General features: G+C 40.3%; 1 non-coding gene across 1 annotated transcript; it reads left to right on the forward strand.

Moving 5' to 3' along the window:
- Positions 1-3,950: 3,950 nt before the first annotated feature.
- Positions 3,951-4,085, forward strand: LOC111547421. Its single transcript, XR_002733131.1, has one exon. It is a non-coding gene; the product is annotated as a small nucleolar RNA SNORA70 (small nucleolar RNA).
- The last annotated feature ends 8,068 nt before the right edge of the window (positions 4,086-12,153 follow it).

Below are 12,153 nucleotides of genomic sequence, written 5' to 3' on the forward strand. Positions count from 1 at the left end.
CTTGGGACATCAGCATAGTTTGAGGGTGGAGGAGCAGAGCATATGAAATGTTGACTGGAAAGTCAGGAAACATTTAAAGATGATACAACTTTGTGCAGGAAGCACATATGAATTTGTTTTATCTGCAGTCCATGATGAAAACGAAACCTTACAGAATAAAAATTGTGATTAGTTGTAACATGAATAAGCAGGCTCTGCTATTAAACAGAAACATTAATGGACTATTAAGCATAAAAGGAAAGTTAAAATATTCACCAAGATTAAAAAAGCAGCAACTGGGTCAAGCATGGTGGCTCACGCCTATAATCCCAGCACTTTGGGAAGCTGAGGGTGCATTATCTGAGGTCGGGAGTTTGAGACCATCCTGACCAACATGGAGAAACCCCATCTATACTAAAAATACAAAATTAGCCAGGCATGGTGATGCATGCCTGTAATCCCAACTACTTGGGAGGCTGAGGCAGGAGAATCGCTTAAACCCCAGAGGCAGAGGTTGCTGTGAGCTGAGATGGCACCATTACACTCCAGCCTGGGCAACAAGAACAAAACTTCATCTCAAAAAATAAAAAATAAAAGTAATAAAAAATAAAAAAGCAGTATCCAAGATATACTTTGAGCCAACATCTTCTGAAACTAACAGTAGATTCACTGTTATAAAAAAAAAAAAAAAAAAAGAGGAGCCCAAAGGAAGTGAAGAATTGCTGAGAGCACACTTAATCTAGTTAATTTATTTGATAGGGAGTTAGAAATCTGCAAATTAGGTTGCTGAAATATTGTCGCTGATCTCGGAGAAAATGTGATTACTGAGTTTATTAGAATCCAGATGAAGAAATGCCACTGCACTTCCTTCAATATAGGTTTTGAGGAACTGAACCATACCAGAATCAATACATGTTTTCAGCAGGTCAACAGGAAGTCCCTGCAAAATAGGGTTCTTTAACTTACACATGCTTCCAAATTACCTGATGGCCTTATTTAGAAAAACAAAAATTGTTGGAACACAGTTCAAGAGTGTCAGAAGTCCAGACTGAGACATGAGAATTTGCATTCTTAACAAATTTCAAGGCGAATTTGTTTCTGATGCTACGGGTCTAGGAAGCATGCACCGAGCAGCTCTTGGAATGCCTTCGTGAGCTGCGCTGAGCCAGCCATTTCACAGCATATTTTGGGAACCAACTGGAGAAGTCCAGGTGTTGCAAAAGCATGGTAACGAGCTGTATCTTTTTGTGTATTTGGAGACAAGGTCTCTCTCTGTCACCCAGGCTGGAGTGTAGTGGTGTGATCATAGCTCATTGCAGCATCCACCTCCCACGCTCAAGCAATGCTCCCACTTCAGCCTCCTGAGTAGCTGGAACTACAGGCATGTGCCATGGTCAGCACATTTTTTTAATTTTCTGTAAAGATTGGGCTTTACAGACATCTCGAACTCCTGGGCTCAAGTGATCCACTCACCTCGGCCTCCCAAAATGCTGGGATTACAGGAGTGAGCCGCTGCATCTGGCTCCTCAAGCTGTTATCTTCCTATTTAAAAGAAAAATAAATAAATTTTACTGTGTATGCTTGCTGTTTAGAACATAATGTCATAGAATATCATCAAAAGTTAAATGACGACTATAGTGAAGCAGATTATCTCAGTTACTTTCCTTGTGTACAAGAATAGCTAAAATCTACTCATTAACTAAAACCTCTAATACAATTCAATTTTATTAACTTTATTCCATATATTGTACTTAATCTGCAAGTCTCTTTCATCAGTATTTCTGTTGACTACGCTGTAGGTGACCAGCAAAACTCTTGCCATGCCTTTGCTCACTTCAGGTGCCTAAATTGGGGGTCATGGATGCATCACGTTTTTTATAGAAATTAGGTTTCTTAACCTCCAAAAAATATGGAATTCACTCTACATCATTTAAATAGATGATATGTTAATTAAAGGTTATTGAGTTAATCACAGAATTATTAGAATGGCCAAAGAAATATATTCAAAGATAAGATTGCAAGGAAAATGGCTGCAGCCATACCCCAAGCTGGCCTTCTGCTGCATCCCATTGAGGCGGTTTAACTTGCACGCTATTGTCAACCCATAAACATACTGCATTAGGAACCCACAAACATACTGCATTAGGAACCTTCTTTGAAATCTTCCTCATGTCCCCAGCTGCCACTCTTAGAACAGAGTGGATTCTCCACACAGAGCCTTTGTCCTAAAGTTGCTCACCTCTGTGTGGGTTCTGGAGGTGCATAAGAATCTTTCACAAGCCTGTACACTAACCACAAGCAAACTGAGAAATGTATATTTCTAGAGTCTACTTTGAAAAGGCACTATTTAGAATGTGGAGATCTATCCAAATTTAGGGAAAATGTTCCAAAAATGTCAGATGGCCTTTTCAGTGGGTGTTCTGGTTTATTGTTGTTGAACAAATGATGCCAAAACTTTGTGACTTAAGACGATGATTTATCATCTCTCCTTGTTGAGTGGGTAGGTGGGAATGAACGAGGCAGTCCTTGCTTAAGGTTGCTCATGCATTTGCAGTCAGAAGTGGTTGGACCCGTATCGTCTGGGAAAGGCTGCATGTCCAAGGCTGTTTCACCAACATGGATGCCAGTCAATGTTTTCTATCGACTGAGAGTCCTCTGGGGCTATGATCCAAGTGCTTACACTTGTCTTTTCTTTGATGTATGGGCTTCTCATAGCACCACTGCTGAATTTCAGAGAAAACAACAGAAGTGTGTGTGTGAGGCAGGAACATGAAGAAGCCTCCAATTTCTCTAAAGGACTACTCCTGATTTGGACAGTGTCACTTCTACCATATTTCCATTGATCACAGGATTTCCCCAGATTCAGAGGGCAGAGTGGCAATATCACACTGCAAAATAGCATGCAGGATAAGAGCTGTTGCTGTGTCCCTCTTTGGAGTATGCAATCTGACAGATTGCTATTTGAAAGTGGACAGATGGAGCATTTTCGCAGCTAACTCAACAAACAAACACCCATAACACATGCGCGCGCGCACACACACACACACACACACTATATCTTGATATTCAGTCAAAATTGTTTCTTTCTTGACTTTAAATACTATGATAATTATCTTTACTGCCTACTTACCTATAAATGCTAAGCCAGAAGCCAGTATTTGAGATCTATCACTGTGATAGAAGTAGGAAAGACAAAAAGCATTTGACAAAATTTAACACCCTTTCATGATAAAAACTCTCAACATAATAAGTATGGAGGGATTGTAACTCAACACAATAAAAGCCATAAATGACAAAGCCGTAGCTAACATCATACTGAACAGTGACAAGTTGAAAGCTTTTCTCTGGGATCAGGGAGAAGACAAGGATGCCCACTTTCAGTACTTTTCTACAGAGTTCTGGAAGTCTGAGCTGGAGCAATTAGACAAGAGAAATAAATAAAAGTCACCCTAATAGGAAAGGAAAAAGTGAAATTGTCTGTTTGCTGACAACATGGTCTTATATAGAGAAAACTGTAAAGACTCCACCAAAAGCTGATAGAATTGATAAATAAATCCAGGAAAGTCACAGGATACAAAATCAACATACAAAATTGGTAGCATTTTTATACACTGATAAAAAGCTATCTGGAAAAGGAATAAAGAAAAGAATCCTGTTTACAACAGCAACAACAAATTAAATACTTAGGTATAAATTTAAAGTGGTAAAAGACTTGTATACAGAAAACTGTAAAACTGATGAAAAAAATTTTAAATCACACAAATAAATGGAAAGGTATGCTGTGTTTATTGCTTAATAGAATATTGTTAAAATTTCCATACTATCTAAAGTGATCTACAGATTCAATGCAGCCACTATTAAAATTCTAATGTTATTTTTCACAGAAATGAAAAAAAAATTCTTAAATTTGAATGAAACCACAAAAGACCCCAAAGAGCCACAAACAATCTTAAGTAGAAAGAACAAAGCTGCTGCAACCAATTAAACTGACTGAGTTCCTTTCCTCATGGGGGCCCAATGTGCAATGGCTGCAAACAGCCACTTCCTTGGTCGTGTATGTAGCCCATTTCTTGTATGGGTTGCTCTAAGGGACCTTGGAGACAGGCTTTCAGATGCATGTTCTTGCCTCTGACCTTACACCACCCCAATGTAGACTCCAAACAGGCATGTGAGGTGCCTTTGGAAAGGCCCAGGGCACTGTGGCCAGGGTTTACATTGGCCAAGTTATCATGTCCATTTGCACCAAGCTGCAGAACAAGGAGCATGTGACTGAGGCCCTATGCAGGGCCAAGTTCAAGTTCCCTGGCTGCCAGATGATCCACATCTTGAAGAAGTGGGGCTTCACCAAGTTCAATGCTGATGAATTTGAAGACATGGTGGCTGAGGAGCGGCTCATCCCAGATGGCTGTGGGGTCAAGTACATCGCCAGTCATGGCCCTGTGGACAAGTGGTGGGCCCTATACTTATAAGGGCTTCCACTGTGTTGCCCCTTCTTAACACTCACCAATAAATTCTACCTCCTGTCAAAAAAAAAAAAAGAAGCATCAGACTATCTAACTTCAAGATATATTATAAACACTTATAACCAAAACAGCATGGTACTCACATAACAACATGCTGACCAAAGGAACAGGACAGAAAGGCCAGAAATAAACCCATGCCTTTATAGGCAATTGAGTTTTGACAAATGTGCCAAGAACATACAATGTTGAAAGGACAACCTCTTCAAAACTGGGGAAACTGTTCATCTCATGAAGACATCTATGAGGATTGTGTAACAACAAATAAAACGATAAAAGAGAATGAGGTATATTGAAGTGGCTTCATTGTCTAGGGTAATACCTGAGACTCATTCCCTCACAGCCACGGAAAGCTATGACTCAGACCACCAGAGTGAAGTTAGGAGCAGAAGTTTAATAGATGAAAGAAAGAAAAGAACTCTGCACGGAGAGGGGTCCCAGAGAAAATGGGTTGCTGCTTCCACGATGAAGTACAGGAGGTTTTATAGATGAGCTTGAGGATGTGCTGGTTAATTTACATAGGGCACAAAAGATCGGTCAGACCAGGTGTGCCATTTGCCTAACATGCAAAAATCTGGCCACCCCCATTCTAATCTTTTATGCAGAAATCTAGCACCATGTTGCCTGTTTCTTTACTGCACACATGGTGACAAAGAAAAGGGAAGATGGAGCCTCCGGGTTAAACACACCTGGCTCTCAGGTAGGGCCCAATTTCAGGCCCTCATCTTTGTTTGGGGTTCTCCAGAGCAGTACCTATAGAAAGAGTTTGAGTCTTGCTTCCCACCTAACCACTAGAAAGCTACCTAAAGTATGCATCTAACCATCTCACCATCAAAGTTATATAAAAATAAAACCAGACTTTTTTTTGGTTTAAGAACCACTGCCTTAGCAGGATACTACAGGACCTCAGTGACCTGGTGGCTGCTCCTGACTCCATCTGTAAAGGACTTTCCCACTTGTATTTCCTGCATGGACTGTGGAGTGCCCTACCACAGGACTTTGAGTAAGCTGACCCCTGTTATTAAAATGCTAACCCCCCTGATTTTGATCTACACAACACCTACTCTTCCTTTCTGTAAGGACTTTGCTCTGGGATCACTTTCAGAAAATTTCTCTGTAGCCTCTATTCCTTGTCCTGAATTGGATTCTCTTCTTTTCTCTGCTCTCATGAGTGCATCTTTCTAACAAGTCCTTAGCCTATTTTATTATCTCCTGTTGTGTCTATCTCCATGACAGGGCTTGAAGGCTTCTGCAGGCAGGGATCATGTCCTATTTTTATTTTTGTATCCATTGCCCATAGCATAGGCTATTAATGAACACTTGTTGAATAAATAATTTTGTCTTCTTCCTGACCATTTGGAAGAAATGTTGCATTCTCAATAAGATGTTTAGTATTCTTTGTAAATGTTCTAGGAAACAGTATAAGGGACTTTGAGTTTATTTCCATCAATTCGCCAAATTTCAGAATTCTATAGCCACATGTAACAAGCAAAACTAAGACAAGAGATGCACACTTCGTAGTCGGGGCCAAAATGTTATTAGCACTTTCTCATTTGTGCCACTGATGTACAATCACGTCTTTGTAGAATGAGACATACATTTCCATGGAAATTGTAGCACAGATCACATACTAACTCTGAATTGGTTAATCTTTCTTCAACACCATAAAAATTATTTCTACCAATAACATTGTAATCCACACATTATTACTGAAGGATTTTTATTAATTCAAAAGTGATCATCATTTGGTAGTCAGTGACATCCAGTCTTCTAAATTTTCAGAGGTCATTTTCCCCAGCTCTGAAACAAATGAAATATATTCAAGAAAAAAACAAAAACAAAACAAGAAACTTATTTGAGAAGGACTTAGCAAGGTCAATTTTGCACAATATCAAACTTAAATTCATAAGTATAAAAATTTTGATTTGACCATGTAAAGACAGCACAGTCCATTCCTTTCAAAGGTCTGTATCACTACACAATTTATGGAATAAACTACACACAAACAGCCAGTGGCAATATCAGAAATGCAGCAGCCAAACCAAAATCAATTGTTCACATAATAAGCCCCTGTCAATCATTAGTTAAAAATAATGTGCATAAGTGTAACAGAGAAATATGTTAAAATTATTGTGAAATTTGACTCCTTAATATTTCTTTGACAATACACGTTCTTAAACAGTATGTAAACTCAGGAAGGTGGTGAGGGGCCTGTTCTCTCTGGCAGCAGGTGATATATCTCCTCTCTGTCACTGAATCTCAAAGGAAGCCAAACAAAATGGAGGAGAAAGTCTGGCAAGAGATGAACACTAACCTAACTTTAATTCTCTTCCCCTGTTTCTGAGTGCTCAGATGGGGCATGTGGCTCATTATGCATTCATGAAAACATTTCGCCATTGTGTGCGCCTACCAAGACAATCGATTTAGACAATACAATGGCTTGGGAGTGATAGGGCCACACTCCAAATTTCAAAAGTACCAGGACACACAAAATCAAAACACACTATTTTTGTGATAATTGAATTTCACTCAGTTTTAGCCATACAAAAAATGAAAAATAAGGGAATTGCTTCCAATTGAAATTTTAGAAAATAATGGAGGTGGCAAGAATCAGAAATACACATTCACCATTAACATTCAGAAATAATTTGTGTCAAGTTTTATATATATGACATATGTATGTCCTCATTTTAAGAAGCATAAATCTCTTTAAAGCTAAAGAATTAAGCCTGTAAAATCACATGATTATGGAGAAAAACAACAGCTTTCAATGTTTTATATCTGCAGGGCAGCAAATTGTCCTTAGGGACAATTTTAATATATGCCACGAAGAACATTTATGCAAATGATACCTTCTCTAGAGCTGATGTTAAGAAAAGACTTCTTGAGTAAAATTGTTGTCTTGACTCATGAAACTTAGCTAAAGGAAGACGTACACTGGCCTCTTGCAATGTCTGATCTGGTTGAATCTAGTGCTTTTATTTGCAAAGGTGAGCACTGAGGTTTTGCTTTTAATGAGAGCAGCCATTTTCTTTCTTTTTAATGCAGTTCAGGGTTGCTCTGCCACATTCAACAACAGTTTCCAAAGAATCTACCTTTAGAAGTGACAGCATAAGCAGCTACTGAGTGGCTATTGTTTTCTACTAAGATAATTAAGATTCATTGAGATTCCTGACACATCATTGATCTACATATGCTTAATAAAAATTATACATAATAATACAGAATTTCTATAAGGGAAATCTGAGACTCATTGCTTCTGGGTTTTGTTTATTTTTTTGAGATGGAGTTTCGCTCTGGTTGCCCAGGCTGGAGTGCAATGGCACAATCTTGGCTCACTGCAACCTCTGCCTCCCAAATTCAAGTGATTCTCCTGCCTCAGCCTCCCAAGTAGCTGGGATTACAGGCACATGCCACCACGCCCAGCTAGTTTTTGCATTTTTAGTAGAGAAAGGGTTTCTCCATGTTGATCATGCTGGTCTCAAACTCCTGACCTCAGATGATCCACCCACTTAGGCCTTCCAAAGTGCTGGGATTACAGGCATGAGCCTCTGCACCTGACCTTTTTTTTTCCTCTCTTTAATATTAGTAACTCTCCCCTTTGCTTGTCATGTTGCACCATAAAGGGTTGATAAAGTACACAGAGGAATTACTAGGATAATACCAGACAAGTTGCATTCACCAGTAAATAGAAAGATTAGACAGACACTCAGATATTAAGAGAGTTGTTCAGACATGGAGTGTATGCTTTAATAAGATCTTTGGAATATGTAGAAATAATATTTATTCTGTTGTAGAATTCAGGATTTGTATAACTCCCTGGGAAACGCAGATTATTATTTAGATACATAATAAGGAATATGAATCAAAGAAAAATGACAAGATTTTAGTGCATGTTTCCTCGTTCTTAGACGCTGTTAGAGTAGGCAGATATGCAGACATGAGTAAAGCAGGAGAGAGAACCCCCAGGCATGTCAGGTGACCATTAGGTGATGGTCAGGTGGTTATTAAACTATCTCTGTAACATAACAATTGGTTGCAGCCAGTGCCAGGGAAAGACAGTCTCCCAATAGACAGAAAATACCTGACGCTGGTGATCAGCAGCTTCCCATAAGATCTCAGGAGTTGGATGACTGCGCTCAAACATGGCACCAAGAAACAAAATAGCACAGTTTAACTGGTATATGACCTTCCTCTAGGAATGGTCAACTGGTGATGGAAAACGCCTCAAGTAGGAACAACACACACCAGGCCCTGTTGAGGGGTCAGGGGTGAGGGGAGGGAACTTAGAGGACGGGTCAATAGGTGTAGCAAACCACCATGGCACACGCATACCCACGCACCTACGTAAGGAACCACCGCGGCACCCGCGTACCTAGGTAACGAAGCACCACGGCACCCGCCTACCTACTTAACGAAGCACCGCGGCGCCCGGGTGCCTACGTAAGGAAGCACCGCGGCTCCCGGGTACGTAGGTAAGGAAGCACCGCGGCACCCGGGTATGTACGTAACGAAGCACCGCGGCACCCGCGTGCCTACGTAAGGAAGCACCGCGGCCCCCAGGTACGTACGTAAGGAGGCGCGTGCCTACGTAAGGAAGCACCGCGGCACTAGGGTACCTACCTGACAAAGCACCGCGGCACCCGCGTGCCTACGTAAGGAAGCACCGCGGCACCCGGGTACGTACGTAAGGAAGCACCGCGGCACCCGGGTACGTACGTAAGGAAGCAGCGCGGCACCCGGGTACGTACGTAAGGAAGCGCGTGCCTACGTAAGGAAGCACCGCTGCACCAGGGTACCTACCTGACGAAGCACCGCGGCACCCGCGTACCGAGGTAACCAAGCACCGCGACACATGCATATCTATGTAACAAACCTGCACATTGTGCACATGTATCCTAGTTTTCTTTTTTTTTAAGACATTTTTAAAAAAATAAAGAAAAGTGCCTCGAGCATGCGCACAACTTCAGTAAACACACTGAGCATGTGGCCCCTCCCAAGTGCTGACAGGCCACTGCCCACGCAGACAGCTCACCCCAAGGGAAGAATCAAGGGAGTAGAACTGCAAACTCCAGAATCACACCGATGTGTAAAACCCCAAGGCAAGGATGAAATAGGGATCTATTTGGATCTCTGAAGTCACCCGCTGGGCCCTCTTCCAAGTGTACTTTACTTCCTTTCGTTCCTGGTCTGAAACTTTTTTCTTTTTTTCTTTTCTTTTCTTTCTTTCTTTTTTTTTTTTTTTATTATACTTTAAGTTCTAGGGTACATGTGCACAACTTTTTGACAAACTCTCAGTCCTGCTCCTGCAGTCTTCCCCTGCCTTAAACTTACTTCTGCCCCTCAGCTGAATTCTTTCCTCCGAGGAGGCAAGGATCAGGTGGAGTTTGCTGCAGATCTGTGGGATATGCCACTGGTAAAAAAGCGTTGCAATAGAAAAACACGTTCTTCTAATTTTGAAATAAAACTAAGTTTTACCCAACCTTTTATCGCTGTCCAGGAATGACAAAAAAATAACCTTTTCTGAAACTGCATCTAATTGTGTTTTATATTTTCCTGCTGTGTATTTTCTGAGGATGATGATAACTTAAAAATTTGAGAGTCATGCTATAAATTAAGAAATAATTCAGAACAATAGACTTGGGGCAGCACTTAATGCTTAAATATAGCACTTAAATATTAAATATAGTTATTATTATTAACAAATAATTGTTCATTCTGGCAGTTTGGTAAAGAGGATTTAAAAAAATGAATTGCCCAAAAGATCTATATTAGCATTGTACACAAAATATATGAAGACAATGACACTCTTTGATTTTCTCATGAAACTTTTATACAAAATTCAGTCTAACTAGGAAATATACATAAAGAGGAAAATTCTACCACTATGGCTGTAGTGAAAATGAAGCAAGGTGTTGGTAACTGAGAGTTAAGCACAAATCTCCTATAAGATCTTGGCAGATAAAGATGGGCAGAGATGGTACAATAAACTTGGCAACAACTAGCATATTATATGAATGTAAAATGTCTTTTGGTCATATTTGTATAATTCTGTGAAATCACGGAATTTTATAGTGCAGGGTTCCAATTATTATTGACTACAAGATGAAGATTCGTTTGCCTTAATACGTAAACTCTTAGTTACTTAAAATCTTTGAGGCTTGTTGGCTTTGTGTGTGTTTTTGTTGTGTAATTTTTTAAGTGTCCTTTTATATATTTTGTGTCTTTTGTTCTGTTTCATAGCAAAGAATTTAGAATGGCCTGATATATAATAGGCTTTTGAGAAACATTTGCTGTTTAATTAATAAATGTCATTAATGAGAGAAGCAGATCATAATTTGTGAATAAAACTTTTTCTTGAATTTTTGTTTCTGGAAAAACTAAGTCTATATGAGTGATATTCACAAAGTATAAATGTTGCTGCTCCTCACTGGTTCTTGGGAAGGGTATAACCCTGCCAAGAGCAAAGAAGTCACATTTCAGCTTTAACTTTAAAAAAGGAATTTTCAAACACTCTGAAGAAGGTCTACCATCCTATAAAACTTGTGAGAAAAGAATGCTTGGTGCTAGATTTTAAATACCAAGAGAGAGGTCTGGTGAACTTACCATATAATTTTTACTATAATCGACAACATTAGATGAAAAGTATGAAAAAAAAAAAAAAAAAAACCAACAACAACAGTTTTCTCGTGCGATACAAGAGTGCCATAAAAGCCTTTTTCTTGGACCTGAGACTGGGGGTGGAAAGGAGTGAAAATTCAGAGAAACCATCGAGAAAGCATAGGGGCTGCAGTGAGCCCTAACTCCCATGGCTTGCTTTTGATAGAAAAGCGCTGGTGGGTTTCAGGGGTTTAGAAACTGCATTTAAGTTCTATGGATTCAATGTTAGGAAACTTCCCTCCACTTTCTGTTTGGAATTCTGAGGAGGCCACCACACAGTAGAGTAAAAATGACGACATGATGTTTACAGACAGAGGACCTGCAGGTGCCCAGCACATACTCGACTCCCCGTTCCTTCTCTGTCTCTCCAGCACGCATGAAATAGGACAATTAAAGGTCCTATGGCCCTCATAGGAGACACAGAAGACGGCTAAGAAGTGAGAATTAGCATGTTGCTAGGGAATTGTTGCCATATAGACCCAGGAGACTCCATATCCAAGAGTATAAGCTGGGTAACCCAGGGAGAAGAGAAAGAAGACGCCCTGTGTCTTTGAGGATGGGCTACATCACAGGGAGTGGGGGAGGAAGCAGTGCCCATGGGCTTGGCTCTACACATTGAATTTGTGGGAGGGAAGGACCACCAGCTGCTCCACTCATGGACCCATCAGCAATGAGTCAGTGAGGCATGTGGGAACCCACAGGAAAACACACCTCAGTGGGGCCCAGGAAGCACCACTAGAGAGACCAAGAACAGGTACCCAGGACCAGGCCAGGATATGGAAATGAACACTGAAGTCCTCCTCAGGAAAGTGAGATCGTAGACACTACATGGAGGAAGAGAGGGCGGACAGAAAGAATCATCAGCTTACTAAAATTGAATCTTGAATTTAACTAAATACTTGGAAAATTATCAACCACAACGGGCTAAATTCCACTCAAATAACACAAATACATTTCCAGTCTTTGATGGAATTGGCATTTCCAGGGATAAACT

This window comes from Piliocolobus tephrosceles, chromosome 7 (assembly GCF_002776525.5).
Source record: "Piliocolobus tephrosceles isolate RC106 chromosome 7, ASM277652v3, whole genome shotgun sequence".
Lineage (NCBI taxonomy): Eukaryota > Metazoa > Chordata > Mammalia > Primates > Cercopithecidae > Piliocolobus > Piliocolobus tephrosceles.